This window comes from Marmota flaviventris, chromosome 20 (assembly GCF_047511675.1).
Source record: "Marmota flaviventris isolate mMarFla1 chromosome 20, mMarFla1.hap1, whole genome shotgun sequence".
In the NCBI taxonomy this organism is placed as follows: Eukaryota; Metazoa; Chordata; class Mammalia; order Rodentia; family Sciuridae; genus Marmota; species Marmota flaviventris.
In genome coordinates this window covers 25,616,889-25,639,506 of record NC_092517.1, presented here as the reverse complement: position 1 = coordinate 25,639,506, position 22,618 = coordinate 25,616,889, and positions in this window count along the sequence as shown.

The window sequence follows — 22,618 nt, the reverse complement described above, 5'->3', positions numbered from 1 at the left end:
CCTTAGAGAACCTTAAGGGCACAGAGGCAGGCCAATTTGGCTTCTCTGCCTAGATGACTATATCCTCAGAGAGGGATCTGGAACAAAGGATGGTCAAGAGGGCACTGTGAGGGGATTCCTGGTGTACAGAGGTAGTGGGTGTGGTCAGTTGGCAGGCAAGACCCATTCCAGGAGCCCAGGCTAGGGAGAAGTAGTGAAAGTGAAGGGTCCCGGCAGTGCCAGGATACCATATCATCAATGGAACATAGGGGAGGCACAGTATAGGGCCTGAAAAAAGGAGGCCTGAAAACAAGGGAAGGGAAAGGATCCTCGAGAAGGGCAGCCAGGGCCTCAAGCAAGAAACTGGGCCCAGAAAGGGAGAGCCAAGTGTTAGCACCTGGGATTGGATAAATGAAAAGGGACATGGATAGGGAGGTGAGAGTGCAGAGAAAGAGGAGTGGGTGGCACAGAGGGGGGAGGGCTCAAGGCCCAGGTCCACTGCAGGGTGTCAGGGTTCAGAAGCAGGGCCCGGGCTGAGGGAGGCCAATGGGCACAGGAAAGGGGCAGGGCTAAGTTTATTCAAAGGGAGCCCACAGGGCCAATAAGCCGGGTCAAGTCGCCTGGCCCAGGTTAGCATCCTGGGAAGGGTATCAGAAAAGTGGGCCTGGAAGAGACAGAAACCACCAGAGGGCCAAAGGAATGCTCAACCTGAAGGGCCGCATGTCAGGTTTCAGTTGGGTGGGGGCCAGAATCCAAGCAAGGAGCCCAGGCAAGGGAGCTAGAAGAGGATCCAGGCCAGGGTAGAACAAGAAATGCCAGCATGGGAAAGGGGACTGTACTAGGGTACGTCAGTACAGGAAAGTCAAGGGGAGCAGGGAAGCAGCCCCAGGGATGGGCCCACAGAAAATTCCCAAAAAAGCAGTTAGCAAGAAATGCCACCAGAGGCTCAAGTGAGGAGCCAGGTGAGGTAACTGAGAGCCAAGGGCCAGGGATTGGGCAGGGGTCTCAGGACAGTGGAAAAGATTTGGGAGGGAAGGCAGGGGATCCACCAGGGTGCTGCCAGGCTCCAGGCCCAGGGCCACCTCCATGTTTCAGGGGTTTTTGTGCAGGACCAAGCACCCAGGGAGAGCAAGGGTCCTAGGTGAAGAGCAGGGCATTGTTTCCCATAAGGCGCCTGAAATCAGATGAAAATCCAGGGCCAGGGTCCTTGTAAATGAGGCCAGGAAGGGGAAGAGGGCCAGAATGATGGCAATTAGAAGGCACAGCTGGAGGTCAGGGTGGGTGCATGGAGGAGTGAGAGCCAGGACCCATGCCAGGCACCCAGGCAAGGGACCCACCTGATCAATGTTGATGAGGGAACCAAGGACAGGAGATCCATGAGTGCCAGAAAATAGCACAAGGGGAAGGGGATAAAGAGCTCCAGGAGAATCAGGAGAAGCCTAGGGGAACCACGGGAGCCTGCTCGCGGCCCTCATAAGGGGCCCCCTCATCAGACCCAATATGAAGAGACTCCAACTCCATGCTATGTCAAGGGCCATGAGGAACTCAGTCAGGGGCTCAGGCAAACACTCTGGCCCAGGGACTGGAGTGAAAAGGGTCAGGGTTAGGGAGGTCTGGGTTGCAGTAGGGGCAGCATGCAAGGAGAGAAACCACGGGAGGGAAGGGAGAGGATCTCTCAAGGAATGGTTGGAGCAAGCCCCATGTTAACTGCCAGGCCTCAATGTTCAGGCAGTGAAGGGGACTCAGGCGAGTGACACGGCTGTTTCCCATAGGGAGCATTCAGGTTGCAGAGGCCAACCAACTCCACTCCTCTGCCCCAGGTGAGTAGATCCTCAGAGAGGGACCTGGACCAAAGGAGAGGCAAAAGAGGGTAATATGAGAGGATACCTGGTTGACGGAGGTTGGGGGGGTATTTAGGCTGCCAGGACCCATTTGAAGGCCGGAGGGCCGAAGAATGGCACAACCTAAAGGGGTGCAGGTCAGGTGTGAGTGGAGTGGGGACCAGGATCCCAGAAAGTAGCCCAGCCAAGGGACCAAGATGAAGGCCCAGGCTCAGGGAGAGCAGGGAATACAGGCCCATGAAGGCAGGACTGCACTAGGGTAATGAAGTTCACAGAAACCAAGGGGAGAATGGAAGTGGCCCCAGCGAGGGGCCCTCAGACAATGCCCAGAAAAGCAATGAGCAATAATGGCCACCAGAGGCTGAAGCAAGAAGCCAGGCCTGCGAATGGAGAGCTAAGGACCAAGGCTGGGGTAGGGTGTTCAGGACAGTGGACATGGCTGGGGAGGAAATGCTGGGATCCAGTTGGTGGGAGCCAAGTTCAAGTGCCTGCGCCCCTGCCAGGTGTCATGGTTCTGTGTGCAGGACCAAGGGCCCAAGGAGAGCAAGGGGCCCATGTGAGTAGTAGGGCTCTGTTTACCACAAGATGTCCTGGTGCAGATGAGAATCAGGGGCCAGAAACCAGGCCAAGCGAGCCTAGCAAGGGACAAGACCAGGAGAACAGCAACCACAAGGCATGGAACAGGGTTATAGTCAGGTGTGAAGAGGGGCAAGAGACAGGACCCATTCAAGGATTCCAGGAAAGGGAAAAACTCACCCTAAAGGATTAGGAAACCAAGGAGCAGGAGTCCCACTTTACAGGGGAAAGTACTAGGGGAAGGAGAGGAAGGGGTGGTGCTAAGATGAGGAGACAGAGGGTGGCAAAAAGGGCAAGGAGGGGAGCTCAATAGGGGGACCAAGCAAGGGACACCCAAGGCTGTCTGGACAACAAGAGACCCCATGGGAAGCCACATCACAAAAGGAAAGCAATCAGGGGCTCAGTTGAACTGCCTGGTCTTGGAATGAGAGGGCGAAACATCAGGGTTAGGAGGCACTGGACAAAGCAGGAAACAGTTTTCTTTGGCTGCAGCCAGGCTCAGAGGGCACAGCTTTTGCTTTAATCATTCAATCCCTTTAACTATGATTTCAGGCAGTTTCAGAATTTTATACCCAGCATGTAAGGGGAGGGGCTCAGAATTTCACAGTCTGCAGAAGTGCACATAAAAGCAGATTTTTCTTCCACTGTTTTGGGCATGTTAACTCTTCAAGGACAACACCTGAGTAGGGAGAGCTTCTTTTTCTCATTTTTGCTCTCTCTGCCAGTTGTTACCACGGAGCCCAGTTGGTAACACATCTTAAAATGTAGACATCTATGTGAAGCCCAGTTCAAGGCCAGCAGCTTTGTTTGTTTTATACAGGATATGTTTCTGAAAAACTAGTAAGGTGTGCCCAGCACCTGGAGTGCTGGTATCTTCTCAGTCATTGGCCAAGTAAAACAGGGCAACAGGAAATTAGGACGTTTGTCGACATTGAACTATTTTGCAGAGACTCATTTTCTGACAGTCCTAAAATCAGCCATGGGGAAGATTTCTTTAGAATCCCAGGTAAGACTTTTTTTGTGGAGAAATGGGGTGCCACTTCAATTCCCACCTTTAATGATGCTCCCCATAACTTAATCTGTTAAATTTAAGAGCATAATTACCATTATCTTGGCTTAAATCCTTATAGAATGTCAAAATCTTAGTTGTTGTCAACCTTTCAACAGCAGTTTCTTTAGTGGACCCAATAGTTTTAATGCACAGAGGAGCCAAACATGGGAGCAATGAACAGGTTAACAGCTTAATACCAACTACACCAGTTAAGCTTTTAAAGCTACCAAGAGTTGAAAACCATCTTCCAAAAGCATGTTTGTACCCAAACTTTAATGACCTTCTAGGTATGAACTAGGACATGTGCTAGTTCTCTTGTGTTGTTGGCTATATTTTTAACTGTTTGTCTATTGTCTTCCATTTGGATGCAACAATCTGAGCTTTTGAAATCTCCACATAGTTATCTTTCCTCAGCTAGTAGGTAATCTAATGCCAAGCAGTTTTGATAGTAAGCCACTCGCGTCAGGTCTATTTTTTAGCTCAGAGATCTAAGGCTGTGGCAGTCTGATTAATAATAATTTCTAGTACAGCTTGTAAGTGAATAATTCTGTTTAACATGTAAATAGGAGTTCTATAACTCCAACTGACATTTTGTTCCCAGGTAGCAGGACCATAAGCGGCAATGATCTTCTGGGGTGGGCATTTGGCTTCACCCCAAGATTAGTGACCTCGTAAATCAAGTTACCTCCCAATGGACCTCTTTTTTTCTTTCCAGACAGTCATCCAACCATTGCATTCCTCTGACAGGACAGGTCCTAAATATATGTTTTACCACCTCTTGATTATAATGGATTGTCTTGACATATGGTTCACGTGATCTCATTTCCATGGTTGGAATTGGAGTAGAACAGAACCTCTTAAGGTTATCAAAGGAAACCAAACTAAATAATAAACTAATGTTTTGGTTAGTATAAGTTAAACAACATAAATTAACAAAGCAAAACTAATAAAAACAAACAAATCCTAGAAAATTTATATAACCAATGTAAATAATTATAAATGTTTTTTTTTTTTTTTTTTTTTTTTTTTTTTTTTTTACCCACTGTCCAGTCAGCAGTAGGAGTTACTGTTACCAAACCAATAGTAAAAAAAAAAAAAAAAAAAAAAAAAACTAGAGAATTATGTATATATCTACAAGCAAGTGGTGGCAATGCATTATTGTAAAAGAACTATCTTAGGGGGTGAAAGCATTCATTAGTTTTGGTGGGAAGTTTATTTTTCATGGTGCATTGATCAGCAAGTCCCTCCTGTGTGGATGAACCAGGGAAGTAGTCTCCACAAGCTTCGGCTGTGCCTACACCAGTCAGCTTCCGAAGTGACTGGAGCAGGGCTGTTTTCCTTCTTACCCTCAAGCTTCTCTTGTGCTCCTTTTTTTTTTTTTTTTTTTTACAGTCAGCTTCAAGGGTGTAGCAGCATCTGGAGTGCACACCCAGTCCACAACTGCAGGCTTCAGTCTGGTGCAGTCAATCAAGGGACCTATTTCTGCAAACTTGACTGCAGTTGGGGTGCATAAAATAACAGGGAAAGAGCCCTCCCAAAGAAGTTTAGGTGTTTGAATATTGCATTCTTTGATCCAGAATCAATCTCTAGGCTTGAAGGTGTGTGCACCTGTAGTCAAACTTATTGGCAAACTTTCTCTAATCTATTGGTTTAGAAACTGTAAAATTTTCCCTAAAGCCTGAAGCTGTCATATCAAGGTGAATTCTCCTATTTTTCTTAAGTCTCCCAATGATCCCCTAATAAGAGGGGGGCTCAAGTACATTATCTTATAAGGAGAGAATCAAGTCCTCCTAGTGGGAGTGGATCTAATCCTCAACAGTGTAGTATGGAGAAATTTATCACAATGTAAGTGAGTCTCCTGACACAGCTTACCCAACTGAGACTTAAAGTCCTGTTCATCCTTTGAACTTTACCAGAACTCTGCAGCCTATAAGCAGTATGTAACTTACATCTGATGTTTAAACTCTTTGTCAGTAATCATATCACCTCTGCCCAAAATCTGGCCCATTGTCTCAGCCAATAATGATTGGGATAAAAAATCTGGAATTATTTCCCTGAGAAGCATCCTGGTTTTCTCCCTAGCCTTTTCAGGGTAGGTGAGAAAGGCTTCCACCCAGTCACAATAAAAACACAAAAACAAAACAAAACACAACCAAAAGTTACTTATAGCCCTGTGAGCATGGTAGTTCAGTGAAGTCTACTTCCAAGTCTTCAAAAGGTGCTCCTCCTATAGTTTGGGTTCCTGGTGGGAGCTCTGGCCCCTGACAAGGATTGTTGTGAGCACAAACCTCACATTTTTTTTCCAGAATATCCAGGTGAATTTTGTGATCCAGGGGACATAGAAATGTTGACTCGGAACTGTCTCAAGTGCTGTATGTCCAATGTGTTCTCCTGTCAAACGGTTTGATAAAGGCTAGGTCTAGAATCTCCAGGATGGCTAGACTGGCCATCACACTATCTCCATCATCCTCCTAGGAGAATTTTTTTTCAGTCTTAATTTATTTATGTTCATGCTGGGAGTATGTTGGCTCCCATTCTGTTTAACACTCGACCAGCAGAAGGGCAGCCTTTAACCCTGGGACTAGATTTTATTCTCATTTCTTGCAGACAGCTAACCAAGCTGGAGATGCCTCCCACCTGGGTGTTGGAGGGGGCTAATATAGCCCTTCAGCAAGGGTAGAGAGAACTCGACCCTCTAAGCTGGAGAACCCTCCAACCAGTGTGTCAGGGTGAGGGAGCGCTTATATCATTGCCTCCAGGGTAGTGGGGACGTGCTCCTCCAGACAGAAAAACCCTCTCACCTGGATGTTGCAGGGACCTTGTGTACAACCTTAGCCAGGATAGAGAAAACTCACCCCTCCATATAGGAGACCCTACCTCCAGGGTGTCAGGGAGAGCCCTTATACCACAGCAGCCAGGGTAGAGGGGAATCTCCAAAAGATCCCTCCCACCTAAGTGTCTGGTGAGGGGGTTCATATATAGCCCTATCCAGGGTAGAGGGAAGTAGCCTCTCCAGGAAGGTGACCCCTCCCACCTGGGTGTTGCAGGGAGCTTGTATTCCAAGTTAGCCAGGGTAGAGGGGACTGGAGGTGCGAATCCCCTCTTCCCTGGCTGTGGTGGTACATGAGCTTCCCCTGGAATCCAGGTTGCAGTGGCGAGTCACCTCTACCCTGGCTGTGGCTGTTTTGGTTTCTCTCCAACACCCAGATGGGAGGGGTCTCCCGCATAGAGGAGGAAGTCCTTTTACCCTGGGTGCTGGGCTATAGGAGCTCCCCTGAAACCCAGGTAGGATTGGTCTTCCATCTGGAAGGTTGATTGCCCTCTCTCCTGTCTGCAGTGGTATATGGGGAGAAAGGAGAGTAAGAGGAACAGGTGTCAGGGGGAGAGGAGGGATTATGGCTCAGATTCACTGCAGGGTGTCAGGATTGAGGAGCAGCCCTCAGGCAAGGGGCACTGCTACCTTTTCCCAAAGGAAGACTGCAGGGCCAAACATTCCAGCTCCATCCACTGGCTCTGGTGAGAATCCTGGGAAGGGATCTGGAAAAGGAGCCCAGCAGGACAAAGAAAACGGAAGGCCAAAGAGGGCACAGCGTGAAGGGCTGGAATAAGGGTGTTTTTTGGGGTGCAGGCCAGAAAAATAGAAAGGAGCCAGGCTAGGGACCTAGAGGAGGGCCTGGACCCAATCAAGGAGCCTAGGTAAGTGACCGACCCCAACCAAAGGTATTAGGGACCCTATGATCAGGAGGCCCCTGCTCCAGGAAAAAGTGCTAGGGAAAAGAGAGGTAGGATTGGCACTAGGATGAGGAGACAGGATGCTATGCAAATTGCACCAAGGGGAGGGAGCTTTGGTGCCAAATCAAGGGGTGCCCAGGTCTGACACAACAGGAAGAGACACCATAGAAAGCAACGCATCTGGAGTAATGCAGTAAGGAGCTCAGGCTGGCAGCCAGGCCAGGGGACTGTAGTGCAAAGGGTCAGGGTGAGGCAGGCCTGGGTTAGCTTAGGGGCAGCTTGCAAGGCTAGAGGGCAAGAGAGGGAAGGCAGGGGATCACCCAGGGCAAAGTCATCACTAGGCCCATGTCCACTGTCAATTGTCAATTTTGGACAGGTAAGGGAGCACAGAAAATGGGCAGGGCTGTGTTGCCCATAGGGATCCTTTAGGGCCAAGAGGCCATCCAATTCCACTCCTCTGCCCCAGATGAGTAGATCCTCAGAGAGTGACCAGGAACAAAGGAGGACAGTGTGAGGGATACCTTTTGTCTGGTATTGGAGAGGTGTTGATGGAGAGCCAACATACATTGGAGGAGAACAGGCTAGGGAGAAGCAGGGGGAGGGCAGGGTCCTGACAATGACAAAATAACACAGTACAAGGAGAATAGAAGGGAGCAACAGGAGCAGTATCATGCAAGGTGCTTTAAATCAAGGAACAGGGACAGGGTCCAGAAGATGGATGATTGGGGGCTCCAGCAAGGAGCCGGGGCCAAGAATGGGGAGCCAAGTTCCAGGACCCCATCCAGGTTCCTATGAAAACAGACAGGGCTTGGGAGAGGAGAAAGGGGAGCAAGGGTAGTGGGTGTCACAAGTAGAGGAGGGCTTAAGGCCCAGGTTCACTGCTGGGTATCAGGATCGAGGAGAGAGTCCAAAGTCCCAGGCAAGGGGCACAGTTACGTTTTCCCAAAGGGAGCCCACAAGGCCAAATGCCAAGTTACAGTCCCCTGGACCTGGTGAGCATACTGGGAAAGGGACCTTCAAACAGGGCCCAGCACGGTCAGGGACAACAGGCGGGATGAAGGAGGGTACAGCCTGAAAGGCCAGAGGAAGGGTGTTGATGGGATGCAGGCCAGTACTCCAGAAAGGAGCCCAGGCTAGGGACCAAAGGAGGGCCTAGGCCAAGAAAGGGCTGGGAAGGGTGGGGCTGGGCAGTCTGGTGACAGTAGTGTTCTGAAGTTCAGGGAAGCCAAGGAGTGTAAGGTACTGGCCCCAGCGAGGCCCACAGTCCAAGCCTAGGGAAGCATGGAGAAAGAAAGGCCCCAGAATCTCAAGAGAGGAGGCAGGCCAGGGAAAAGAGAGCCAAAGGCCAGGGCTTGGGCACGGGGCTGAGGAAAGTGGACAAGACTTTTGAGGCATGGCAGGGGATGCGGCAGGGGGCAATCAGGCTCCTGGCTCAGGGCTACTGCCAGGTATCAGGGTTTGGGGTGTAGGAACAAAGGCCCAGAGAGAGAAATGGGCCCAGGCAAGGGAGAGGACTCAATTTCCCATAAGGTGCCTTGACCCTGATGAGAATCCAGGGATAGGGACCTGGCAAAGTAGGCCTGCAAAGTGAAGGCCGCCAGGAGGAGGGCAATGGTAGGGCACAGTGATGGGTCTCTTTGGGTACAAGGGGGGAAAGATACAGGACACAAGCCAAGTCCCCAGGCAAAGGACCCACGTGACCGACCATGGATGAGTGACTCAAAGAGCAGGAGACTTGTAAGCACCAGGGAAAGCCCAAGGGGAAGGGGAGGAAGGGATGCACAAGAAGAGGAGACAGAGTAAAGTGCAAAGGGCACCTAAGGGAACATGCTGGCAGTCTCAAACAAGCGGTCCCCAGGTCAGATCAAACAGGAAGAGACTCCATGCTACACCAAGTGACATGAGGAACATTGTCAGGGGCTCACGAGAGCGCCAGGCCCAGGGACTGAAGCACAAAGCGTTAGGGTTAGAGAGGGCTGGGTTGAGGTAGGGGCAGCATGCAAGGCCAGAGGTTAGGGGAGGGAAGGGAGTGGATCTCTCAGGGCTGGATTGAGGCAAATAACATGTTAACTGCCAGGCCTCAAGTTTCAGGCAGTGAAGGGGACTCAGGCATGATGCAGGGCTGTATTTCCCTTAGGGAGCTTTAAGGGCACAGAGGCCAGCCAATTTGGCTCCTCTGTCCAGGTGAGTAGATCCTCAGAGAGGGATCTGTACCAAAGGAGGGTCAAAAGAGGCCACTGTGAGGGGATACCTGGCGTATAGTTGTTGTGGAGATTGTCGGATGGCAGCCTGGACACATGTGAGGAGCCCAGGCTATGGAGAAGCAGGAAAAATGAAAGGTCCCGGCAATGCCAGAATAACACAGCACCAGTGGAACAGAAGGGAGGCAGAGGATGGGGTCTATGAAAAGAGGCCTGAATAAAATGGAAGGGAAAATGATATCGAGAAAGGCTTCCAGGGGCTCAAGCAAGGAGCCGTGCCCATTAATGGAGAGCCAGGTTCTAGCACTGGCTAGGGTGAATGAAAACGAATATAGATGGGAAGGGGAGGGAGGGGGGAAATCTGAGCAGGTGGCACAGGGCGAGGAAGGCTGAAGGCTCAGGTTCACTGCAGGGTTCAAGGATTGGGTAGCAGGGCAGGGGCTGAGGGAGGCCAAAGTGTTCATACAAGGGGCAGGGCTACATTTTCCCAAAGGGAACCCACAGGGCCATGAGGCCAGGTCAAGTACCTGGCCTGGTGAGCATCCTGGGAAGAGAATCAGGAAAGTGGGCCTGGGAGAGAGAGAAACAAGAAAAGGACCAAAGGAGGGCAGAGCCTCAAGTGCTGCAGGATGTGTCTGGGTGGGATGGGGGCCAGGACCCCAGCAAGGACCTAAGACAAGTGACCAAGAGGAGGGTCCAGGTCAGGGCAGAGCAGGGAAGGGCAGGGCTAGTAAGGCATGGCTGTGCTACATTACTGCAGCACAGGAAAGAAAAGGGGAGGAGAGAGGTGACCCCACTGAGGGGACCTCAGACAAAGCCCAGAAAAGAAAGGAATAAGAAGGACCACCAGAGACTGAAGTGTGTAGCCAGGTAAGGGAATAGAGTTTCAAGGGCCAGGGGTTTAGGACAGTGAACAAGACTTTGGAAGGAAGGCAGGGGATCTGGCAGGGGGCAGTCAGGCTCCAGGCCCAGGGCCACTACCAGGTTTCAGGGTTTCTGGTGCAGGACAAAGCACCCAGACAGATTAAGTAGCCTAAGTGTTAGGCAGGGCTCTGTTTTTCAGAAGGTAGTCTGACCCAGTTTAGATCCATGGAGAGGGACCTGGCACAGGAGGCCTGACAATGGAAGGTGGCCAGAAGGAGGGATATGGGAGGGCATGGCTGGAGGTCATGGTGGGTGCATGGTGGGAGGAGAACCAGGACCTTAGCCAGGTGCTCAGACATGGTACTTACCCGACCAACCTAGACGAGGGACCCAAGGAGCAGAAGACTCACGAGCACAAGGGGAATTCACGAGGGGTTGGAGAGGATGAGCTGCACCAGGACCATGTGACAGAGGGAAGCTCAAGGGGAACCTAGGGGAGCCATCTTTGTTCTGAGCATGGGGCCCCCAGTTCAGACCCTCATGAAGAAACTCCACACTATGCGAAGGGACAAGAGAAAAGCATCAGGGGATCAAAGGAGCACAAAGACAGGGACAGGAGTGTCAACAGTCTGGTTAGTGAAGGCTGGATTGGGTTACGGGCAGCATGCAAGGCCAGAGGGCAGGGGAGGGATGGGAGGTGATCTCTGAGGGCTGCGTTGGATCAAGTTCCATGTTAAATTCCAGGCCTCAAGGTTCAGGCAGTTAAAGGAACTCAGGCGATTGCCAGGCCTATGTTTCTCATAGGGAGCATTCAGTGTGCAGAGGAGAGCCAGTTTCCCTCCTTTGCCCCAGGTGAGTAGATGGTCAGATAGGGACCTGGACCAAAGGAGGGGCCATAGAGGGTACTGTGAGGGAATACCTGGTGTATGGAAGTGTGGGGTGTGGTCGGGCTGCAAGAAACATTCGAGAAGCATAGGCTAGGGAGAAGTAGGGGGAGCAGAAGGTCCAGAGAGTGCCAGGGTATCATAGCATGAGAGTATCAGAGGGGAGGCACAGAAGGGGACTGGCAAAAGGAGCCTAAAACCAAAGGACAGGGAAAGAGTGTTCAATAAGTGCAGCCAGTGTCCTAAGCAAGGATCTGGACCCAGTAATAGAGAGCCAAGGGCTGCCACCTGGGCCAGAGTGAATGAAAAGAAATGTGGAGGAAGTGCAGCAGGAGGGGAAAAATGGAGTGGGTGGAACAGGGGCAGATGAACTCAAAGCCCTCTCTACTGCAGGGTGTCAGGTGTCAGGAGCAGGGCCCAGACTGAGGGAGGCCAAAGGGCCAAGCAAGGGGCAGGGCTACGTTTTCACAAAGGAAGTCCCCAAGTCCAAGAGGCCAGGTCATGTTGCCAGGCCCTGGTGAGCATCCTGGGAAAGGGATCAGGAAAGCCGGCATGGCAGAGAGAGAAAAGACAGGAGGGCCAAAGGAGGGCATAGCCTGAAGGGGTGCAGGACAGGTGTAGGTGGGGTGGGGGCTAGGACCCAAGCAAAGAGCCCAAGAAAGGGACCTAGAGGAGGGCCCACACCAGGGGAGTGCAGGGAACACCAGGCCAGGAAGGCAGGGCTGCATTAGTGTACTGAGGTACAGGAAAGCCAAGGGGAGCAGGGAAGTGGCCCCAGCGAGGGGCCCTCAGACATTTCCCAGAAAAGCAGTGAGCATGAAGGGCCTTCAGATGCTCAAGCGAGGAGCCAGGCCAGGAAATGGAGAGCCAAGAGCCAGGGCTTGGGCAGGGGGTTCAGGACAGTGGCCAAGATTTGGGAAGAAATGCAGGGGAACAGCAAGTGGCAGTCAGGCTCCAGGCCCAGGGCCACCTCCAAGATTCAGGGTTCCTTGTTCTACACCAAGCACCCAGGGAGAGCAAGGGGCCCAAGCAAGGGACAGGGCATTGTTTCCCATAAGGCACCCTGGATCAGATGAAAATCTACATCTATGGTCCTGGCAAAGGAGGCCAGCAAAAGGAAGGGGACTAGAAGGGGGGCAATGGGAGGGCACGTAAGGGGGTCGGGGTGGGTGCACACAGGGGCGAAACCCAGGACCCAGGCCATGTGCCCAGGCAAGGAACCCACCTTATCAATGGTGATGGGGGACCCAAGGAGCAGGAGACCTAGAAGAGTCAGAAAAAAGCACCAGCGAAATGGGAGGAAGGAGCTGCGTGAGGACCAGGAGATTCCAAGAGGCATCTAGGGGAGCACGCTCATAGGCCCAAGCTTGGGGCCCCCATATCAGACCCAACACGAAGTGACTCTTTGCTATGCCAAGGGCCATGATGGACACGGTCAGGGGTTCAGGTGAATGCCCAGGACCAGGGAATGTAGTGCAAATGGTCAGTGTTAGGGAGGGCTGGGTTGCAGTAGGGGCAGCATGCAAGGACAGAGGCCAGGGGAGGGATGAAAGCGGATCGCTCAGGGCTGGGTTGGAGCCAGTCCATGTTAAATTTCCAGCGTCAAGATTCAGGTAGTGAAGTGGTCTCAGGCAAGTGGCAGGGCTGTGTTTCCCATAGGGAGCATTCAGGGTGCAGAAGCGAGCCAGTTTTCCTCCTCTGCCCCAGGTGAGTTGATCATCAGAGAGGGACCTAGACCAAAGGATGGGCGAAAGAGGGTACTGTGAGGGCATATCTGGTGTGCAGAAATTTGGGGGGGTTGTCCAGGTCCCATTCAAGCAGCATAGGCTAGGGTGAAGCAGGGGCAGCGGAGGGTCCAGGCAGTGCCAGGATACCACAGTATGTGGGAATCAGATGGGAGTCACAGGAGGGGGCCACCAAAAGGGGCCTGAAACAAAGGTAAAGGGACTGGGTCCTCAAGAATGGCAGCCAGGGGCACAAGCAAGGAGCCAGGCCCAGTAATGGAGTTCCTAGTGCTAGCACTTGGGCCTGGGTGAATGAAAAAGGACATGCTTATCTGTGGGAGATTTATACCTCTGCAGCCTCAGTTGATTGGACTATCTCCTCTAGGTGAGAGACCCCTCCCAACTTGGTGTCCAGGCTAGCTTGTATTCTGCCTCAACCCATGTTGAGGGGACTCACCCTACAATAATGAGATCCCTTCCACCTGTGTGCCCAGTGGGGGGAGGAGCTTGTGTAGAGGAGCAGCCAGGGTAGCAGTGACTCACCACTCCAGGTGGGATACCCCTCTTACCTGGGTTTGTACAGGGTGCTCCTATTGAGCTGCAGTCATGGTAACAGGGACTTGCACTTCCAGGCAGGAGACTCCTTTCACCTGGGTATCTTGAGGAACTCATATACATCCGCAGGCAGCATAGAGGAGATTCACCACTCCAGGCAGGAGATGCCTCCCGACTGGGTGTTGGGGGAGCTAGTTCACCACCCCAACCAGGGTAGAGGGGACTTGCACCTCCAGAGAGGAGAACCCTCCCACCTGAGTGTTGTGGGAATTTGTATACTGCTGCATCTAGGTTAGAGGCAACACGCCTCTCCAGGCAAAAACACCTCCAACCTAGGTGTCAGGTGTCGAGGGGTGCTGATATACCACCGCAGCCTGGTAGAGGGCACTCATCCCGCCAGGATGGAGACCCCTCCCACCTAGGTGTCTGGGGTGGGAGGGCTCTTACCACTGAGTCAGGTTAGCAGGGACTGGCCCCTCCAGGCGAGAGACCCCTCCCACCTGGGTAGCAGGGGAGCTCCTATAACACTGCAGAAGATTAGAGGGGACTGGAACCTCCAGTCGGGAAATTCCTCCCACCTGAGGGATTGGGGAGCTCCAATACCTCCCAGCAAGGGTAGAGGGGACTTGCTCCTCCAGTTGGGAGAGGGCTCCCACATGGGTGTCCTGAGAGCTCTTATATGGCACCAGCCATAGTAGAGGTTACTTGCCCCTCCAGGTGGGAGACCCCTCCCACCGGGGTTTTGGGTCTTTTATAGATGTATACCATTAAAGCTAGGGTAGAGAGGACTTGCCCCTCCAGTGGGGAGACTCCATCCACTGGGTGTCTGGGGAAGCTTTCATACCTGCACAGTTAGGGTACAGGGGATGCACCCCAGGCGGGAGACCCCTTCCACCTGAGTGTCCAGGGGAGATCCTATACCGCCTTAGAAAGGGTAGGGGAAACTCGCCACTCCAGTAAGGAGATCCCTCCCACCTGGGTGTCAGGTGCAGCTAGTATACTGCACCAGCCAGGGTAGAGGGGATTGTGCCTCCAAGTGGGAAACCCCGCCCACCTGGGTGTGGGTGCAGGAGCTCATATACCACTGTAGCCAGGATATTGGGACTCACCCTTCCATGGAGGATACTCCTCAAACCTGGGTGTAGCTGGGAGCTTGTATAACACCTTAGCCAGGGTAGAGAGGACTCACCCCTCCAGGCGGCAGACTCCTCACACCTGGGTGTCAGGGGAGCTCATATACTGCAGCAGCCAGGTTAGAGGGTTCTTACCCCTCCAGGTGGGAGACCCCTCCCACCAGGATGTCAGGTGGAGCTCATATACTGATGCAGCTAGGGTAGAGAGAACTGGCCCCTCTATATTGGAGATCCATCCCACGTGGGTATGGTTTGGGGGCTTGTATACTGTCATATCCGGGGTAGAGTGTACTCACTCCTCCTTGCAGGAGACCCTGCCCACCTTGGTGTGTGTGGAGGATCTCATATACCACTGTAGCCAGGGTAGTGGGGACTCACCCCTCCAGGGAGGAGGCCCCTCCCACCTGGCTGTACCTGGGAGATTATGTAACATCTTAGCCAGGGTAGAGGGGACTTGCCCCTGCAGGTGGGAGACTCCTCCCACCTGGGGGTCAAGGGAGCTCATATACTACAGCAGTCAGGGGAGAGGGTTCTTGCCCCTCCAGGCGGGAGACCCCTCCCACCAGAGTGTCATGGGGAGCTCTTATACTGAAGCAGCCAGTGTAGAGGGGACTCACCTCTTTATATTGGAGACTGCTTCCATGTGGGTATGGTGGGGAGGGCTCATATACAGCCATATCCAAGGTAGAGGGGACTCACCCCTCCATGTGAAAGACCTCTCCCACCTGGATGTCAGGGGGAGCTCCTAACTCGCCCCTCCAGGAGGAAGACCCCTTCCACCTGGGTGTCAGGGGAAACTCATATACTGCTCAAGCCAGTGTAGAGTGGACATGCTCCTCTAGGCAAGAGACCCTTCCCATCTTGGTGCCAGGGCAAGCTTGTATTCCGCCTTAGTAATGGTAGAGGGGCCTCGCCCCTGTAGGCGGGAGACTTCTCCCATCTGGGTGTCCTTGAAACTCTTATATGGCACCAGCTAAATAGAGTGGATCACGCCATTCCAGGTGGGACACCCCTTTCACCTGGGTGTGGGTGTTGAGCTTGTATACCACCACAGCCATAATACAGTTGACTCACCTGTCAAGGCGAAAGACCTCTCCTACCTGTGTGACAGGATAGCTTGTATACCACCACAGCCAGGGTAGAGTGCACTCCCCCCTTCAGGTGAGATACCCCTCCCACATGGGTGTCAGGGGGAGCTCTTATACTGCCTCAGCCCTGGTAGAGAGGATTCACACTTCCAGTAGTGAGACTCCTTCCACCTGGGTGTCTGGGGAAGCTCGTATATACCCACGGGCAGGGTAGAGGGGACTCTACCCTCTAGGTTGGAGACTCCTCACACAGGGTTGTCAGGGGAACTCCTATAGTACAGCAAACAGGGTTGTAGGGACTCACCCCTCCAAGCAGGAGACCCCTGCCACCTGGGTGTGGAGGCTGAAGCTTTTATACCCCTGCCGCCAGAGTAGAGGGGACTTGCTCCTCCAGAAAGGAGACCCCTCCCACCTGGGTGTCAGGGGGAGTTCTTATTCCACTGCATCCATGTTAGAGGGTAGGTTCCCCTTCAGGTGGGAGACCCTTCCCACCTGGGTGGCTGGGGAGCTCCTATACCACCACAGGCAGGGTAGAGGGAACTCTACATTCTAGACAGAAGACCCCTTCCATCTGGGTGTCCTGGGGAGCTCCAATACTGCCACAGAAAGTGTAGAGGGAACACAACCCTGCAGGCAGAAGACCCCTCCCACCAGGATGTACTAGGAGCTCTTATTTGGAAAGAGCAAATTAGAGGGGACTCACCTATCCAGACGGGATACCCCTACCACCTGGGTGTCAGGGGAGCTTGTATACCGCCAAAGCCAGGATAGAGGGGACTTGCCTGTCCATGAGGAAGACCACTCCAACCTATGTGCAGGGGGGCGCTTGGATACCATCTTAGCCAAGGTAGAGAAGACTTGCCCCTCCTGGCGGCAGACCCCTCTCACCTGGGTGTCTGGGAGAGCTTGTATACCACCACAGCCAGGGTAGAGGGGACTCATTGCTCCAGGAGGGAGACCCCTCCAACCTAGGGGGGAGTTCCAATACCCCTGAAGTCAGTGTAGACGGAGACTCACCTATCCAGTTGAGAGACCCCATAACCTTGGTGTCAGGCGGATCTCCTATACCACCAGAGCCAGGGTAGGCGGGACACACACCTCCAGGCGTAAGACCCCTCCCACCTGGTTGTCAGGGGGAACTTACATACTGTTGCACTCTGGGTAGCAGTGACTCACCCCTCCAGGCGTGAGACCCCTCCTACTGGGGGTAGGAGGGGACACTTATAACCCCGAAGACAAGATTGAGGGGACTAGGCCCTTCCGGCAGGAGACCCTTCCATCTGGGTTGGGGGGGGGAGTGCCTATACCACTGAAGCCAGAGCAATGTGGACTCACTCCTCCATGCAGAAGACTCCACCCACCAGCGTGTCCTGGGGAATTTTTAGACCACTTTTCACAGGGTAAAGAAAGTTTGCCCTTCAAGGTGGGAGACCCTCCAACCTAGCTGTCATCTGGAGTTCATATACCAACCCAGACATGGTAGAAAGTACTTGTCCCTCCTTACAGGATACCACTCCCACCAGGATGCCAGTGGGAGCTCATATACCGCCACAGCCAGGATAGAGGGGCTCGCCCCTCCATGCAGGAGACGCCTCCCTCCTGGGTGTCTGGGGCAGCTTTTGTACCTCCACAATCTGGGTAGGGGTACTTGCTGCTCCAGTCGGGAGACTCTTCCCTTCTATGTGTCAGGGGGATATCATATACAGCCACAGCAAGGATAGAGGGGACTTGCTCATCCAGATGGGAGACCCCTCCCACCTAGCTGTGTGTGGGGGAGATCCTTTACTGCCAAAGCCAGGGTAGAGGGACTTGCCTCTCCAGGCCTGAGACCTCTCCCACCTGGGTTTCAGGGGGAGCTATTATACCATTGCGGCCAGGGTAGAGGAGACTTGCCCCCTCCATGAGGGAGTCCCCTTCCATCTGGATGTCTGGGGAGCTCCTATATCACTGAAGCCAGAGTAGAGGAGACTCGCTCCCTAGGCGGGAGAACCCTCCCACCTGGGTGACAGGGGGAGTTTCTATACCACAGCAGCCAGGGTAGAGCAGACTTACCCTTTCAGTCGGGAGACCCCTCCCACCTTGGAGTCTGGTTTAGCTCCTATAACTCCGCAGCCAGTGAAAAGGAAACTTGCACCTCCAATCGTGGAACCCCTCTCACCTGGGTGTCTGGGGGAGCTTGATTACTTCAGCAGCCACAGTAGAGGGTATTTGCCCCTACAGGGGGGAGACACATTTAACCTGGGTGTCTGGGGAGCTCCTATATGGGCACAGGCAGGGTAGAGGGAACATGCACCTGCAGGCGGAAGAACCCTCCCACCTGGGTGTACTGAGAGCTCTTATATAGCAAAGAGCTAAAGTAGAGGGGACACGCCCTTCCAGGCGGAATAACCCTCCCACCTGTGTTTCCAGAGAGCTTTTATACCGCCAAAGCCAAGGTAGAGGGAACTCGCCCATCCATGCAGAACACTCTCACCTATGTGTAGTGGGGCGCTTATATACCGCCTTAACCAGGGTAAAGAAGACTTGCTACTCCCACCTGGGTGTCTGGGAGACATTGTATGTTGCCACAGCCAGGGTTGAGGGGACTCATTGCTCCAGGCAGGAGACCCCTCCCATCTGGGTATCAGGGTGAGATACTTTATATCAGCAGCCATGGTTCAGGGAATTCGCCCCTCCAGGAGAGACACATCCAACCTGGGTGTCAGGGAAAGCTAGTATATCACTGCAACCAGGATAGAGGGGACTCGCCCTTCAGGCGGGAGATCCCTACCATCTTGGTATGGTTGGGGAGCTCCTATACCACAGCAGCCAGAATAGAGGAAACTCGGCCCCTCAAAGCAGGAGACCCCTCCCAGCAGGGGGTCTGGGAGAGCTGGTACACCAACTCACCATGGCAGAGGAGACTAACCCCTTCTAGATAGGAGACCCCTCCAACCTGGGACTCAGGGGCAGCTGGTGTACCCCAGCAGCCAGGTTAGAGGCACTTGCACCTCCAGGAGAGAGACACCTCCCACATGGGAAAGGGGGTAACTCCTATACCGCCTTAGACAGGGTAGAGGAAACTCACCCCTCCAGGCCTGGGTGTCAGGTGGACCTCATATACCCCAGCAGCCAGGGTAGAAACTACTGGCACCTCCAGGCAAGAGACACCTCCCATCTGGGAATGGTGGTAACTCCTATACCGCCTTAGCCAGGGTAGAGGGGACTTGCCTCTCCAGTCAGAAAACCCCTCACACAGGGGTGTCTGCTACCAGGGGGGAGGGGTGCATATACAGCTGCAGCTGGAGTGGCAGCGACTCTCCCCTCCAGGCTGAAGACCTCTCCCACCTGGGGGTAGGAGGGGGCTCTTATACCACCACCACCAGAGTTTAGGCAACCTGCCCCCTCAGGCAGAAGACCCTCCCACCTGTGTGTGACAGGGAGGAAGTCCTATACTGCTGCAGCCAGGGTAGTATGGACTTGCCCCTCCAGACTGCAGACCCCTCACACCTGGGTGTCATGGAGATATTTTATACCACCTTAGCCAGGGTAGAGGAGACTCAACCATCCAGGTGGGAGACTCCTCCAACCTGGTTGTTGGATGGAGCTCATATACCACCACAGCCAGGGTAGAATGTACTTGCCTCTCCAGGCGGGAGAACCCTCCCACAATGGTGTCAGTGGGAGCTCATATACCACCACAGCCAGGATAGAGAGGACTCGTCCTTCCATGCGGGATACCCCTCCCACCTGGGTACCCCTCCTAGCTGGGTGTCAGGGGAGCTTGTATATCACTAAAGCCAGGGAAGAGGGGCTTGCCCCTCCAGGAGGGAGACCTCTTCCATCTGGATGTCCTGGGGAGTTCCTATATGGCTGAAGCCAGGGTAGAGGGTACTCGAACCTCTAGGCAGTAGAACCCATCCCACCAGGATGTCAGTGGGAGTTTCTACACTGCTGCAGCCAAGGTACAGCAGACTTGCCCTTCCATTTGGGAGACCCCTCCCACCTGAGTGTCTGAGTGAGCTCCTATCCCTCCACAGCAAGGGTAGAGAGGACTCGCCCCTCCAATTGGGAGACCCTTCCCACCTGGGTGTCCAGGGAGGCTTGATTATTACAGTAGCCAGGGTAGAGGGCACTAGTCCCTACAGGCAGGAGACCCCTCCCACCTGGGGGTCGGCGGGAGCTCCTATACTGCCAAAACAAGGGAAGACAGGACTGTCCCCACCAGGTGGGAGACCCCTCCAACCTGAGTGTTGGTGGAGCTCCTATAATACTGCACCAAGGGTACAGTGGGCTTACCCTTCCATTCGGGAGACCCCTCCCACCTGGGAATCTGGGTGAGCTCTTCTACCTCTGCAGCCAGAGTAGTGGAGACTTGCCCCTACACTCGGGAGACTGGTCCCTCCTTGGTGTCCAGGGGAGCTTGATTACTACCACAGCCAGGGTAGAGGGGACTCGCCCTACAGGTGGGAGACCCCACCAACCTGGGTGTACTGGGAGCTCTTATATGGCAAGAGATAAAGTAGAGGGGACTCGCCCTTCCAGGAGTGATATCCCTCCCACCTGGGTGTCTGGGAGAGCTTGTATACAGCTACAGCCAGGGTAGAGGGGACTCATTGCACCAGGAAGGAGACGGTTCCCATCTGGGTGTCTGGGGAGCTCGTATAGCCCCACAGCCAGTGTAGAGGAGACTCGGCTCTCCATTTGGACAACCCCATATCCTAGGTGTTAGGGGAGCTCCTATATAGCCAGAGCCAAGGGAGTGGGGACTCGACCCTTCAGGTGGAAGATCTTTTCCACCGATTGTCAGCGGAATTCAGATACTGTGATAGCAGGGTAGAGGGGACTCTCTATTGGAGTAGGTAGACCCCTCCAACCTGGGTGTAGGGGGGACCTCCTATACCACTGCTGCCAGGGTAGAGGGGACTTGCCTCTACAAGCCGGAGACCCTCCCACCTGGGGGTTGGCGGGAGCTCCTATACTGGGTGTCATGGGGAGCTCCATGCTGCCACAGCCAGGGTAGAGCTAACACAACTCTGCAGGTGGAAGACTGCTCCCACCTGAATGTACTGGGACCTCTTAGATGGCAAGAGATAAAATAGAGGGGACTCACACTTCCAGGTGGGATACCCCTCCAACTTGGGTGTCAGGGGAGCTTGTATACCGTGAAAGCCAGGGTAGAGGGGGCTCCCCTGTCCATGTGGAATACCACTCCCACCTGTGTGTAGGGGGGTGCTTGTATAAGGCCTTAGCCTGGGTAGAGAAGACTTGCCCCACCAGGCGGGAGATCCTCACACCTGGGTGTCTGGTAGAGCTTGAATACAGCCACAGCCAGGGGAGAGGGGTCTCTCCCCTCGAGGCATGAGACCCCTTCCACCTGGGTGTCTGGGGAGCACCTATACAGCCACAGGCAAGGTAGAGGGGACTCCATTATCCAGGCTGGATACTCCTCACACCTGCTTGTCTGGGGAATTCCTATACCCCTGCAGCCAGGTTAGAGGGAAGTCACCCATCCAGATGGGAGATCCCTCCCACCTGGGTGTGGGTGGTGGAGCTCCTATACCCCTGCAGCCAGGGTAGTGGGGACTCACCCCTCCTTGCAGGAGACCACTCGAACCTGGGTGTCTGGGGGAGCTCTTATACCACTGCAGCCATGGTAGAGGGTACCTTCCCATTTAGGTGGGAGACCCTTCTCACCTGGGTGTCTGGGGAGCTCAAATACCACCTTATCCAGGTTACTGGGCACTTGCAGCTCCACTCAGGCGACCCCTCCTGTGTGTCAGGGGGATTTCATATACTGGCACAGCCATTGTAAAGATGACTTGCACCTTCAGGCAGGAGTCCCCTCCCACCTAGGTGTTTGAGGGGGGAGCTCATATACTGCTGCAGCCAGGGTAGTGGGTACTCGCCCCTCCAGGCAGGAGACCCATACCAAATGGGTATCACACAGAACTTGTATACCACCTTAGCCAGGGTAGAAGTGACTCACCAGTCCAGGCAGAAGACCCCTCCAACATGGCAGTTGGCAGGAGCTCATATACCACTCGAGCCAGAGTAGAATGTACTTGCCCCTCCTGGCGAGGGACCCCTCCCAACCAGGTGTCAGGGGGTCTCATATACCAGGATATCCTCCCACAGCCAGGATAAAGAGGACTCACCCTACATGCGGGAGACCCTCCCACCTGGATGTCTTGGGGAGCTTGTATACCTTTGCAGCCACGGTAGAGGAGACTCAAAGCACCATTTGGGAGAACCCTCCCCCTGGGTGTGTGGAGGAGAGATACTATACCGCCACAGCCAGGGTAGAGGGGACTCACCTCTCCACGTAGGATAGCCCTCCCATCTGGATTTCAGGGGGACCACTTATACCGCTGCAGCCAGGGTTGAGAGGACTCGCCTCTCCAGTCGGGAGACCCCATAACATGGTTGTTGGGGGGAGCTCCTAACAGCCAGAGCCAGGAGAGAGGGGACTCGACCCTCCAGGCAGAAGATCCCTTCCACCAGGTTGTCAGGGGAATTCATATACTACCACAGGCAGGGTAGAGGGGACTCCAACTCGAGGTGGGAGACACCTCCCTCTTGGGTGTAGGGGGGAACTCCGTTTCCACTGCAGCCAGGGTAGAGGAGATGCACCTCTCCAGGCCAGAGACTCTCCCACCTGGGTGTCAGCCAGGGTAGAAAGGACTCACCCCTCCAGGCAAGAGACCCATCCAACCTGGGTGTCATGGAAAGCTATTAAAACACAGCAGCCAGAATAGAGGGACTCACCCCTCTAAGCAAGAGACTCTTTCCACCTGGGTGTCTGAGAGAGCTGGTAAACCACCTCAGCCAGGGTAGAGGGAATTCACCCTTCTAGGCGGGACACCCCTCCCACCTGGTTATCAGGGAAGCTCCTTAACTGCCACAGCCAGAGTAGAGTGGACTTTCTCCTCCAGGTGGAAGATCCCCTCTATTCTGGCTGCTGTGGTTTACAGGCACCTGTAGTTGTCAGGTGGAGCTCATATACCCCTG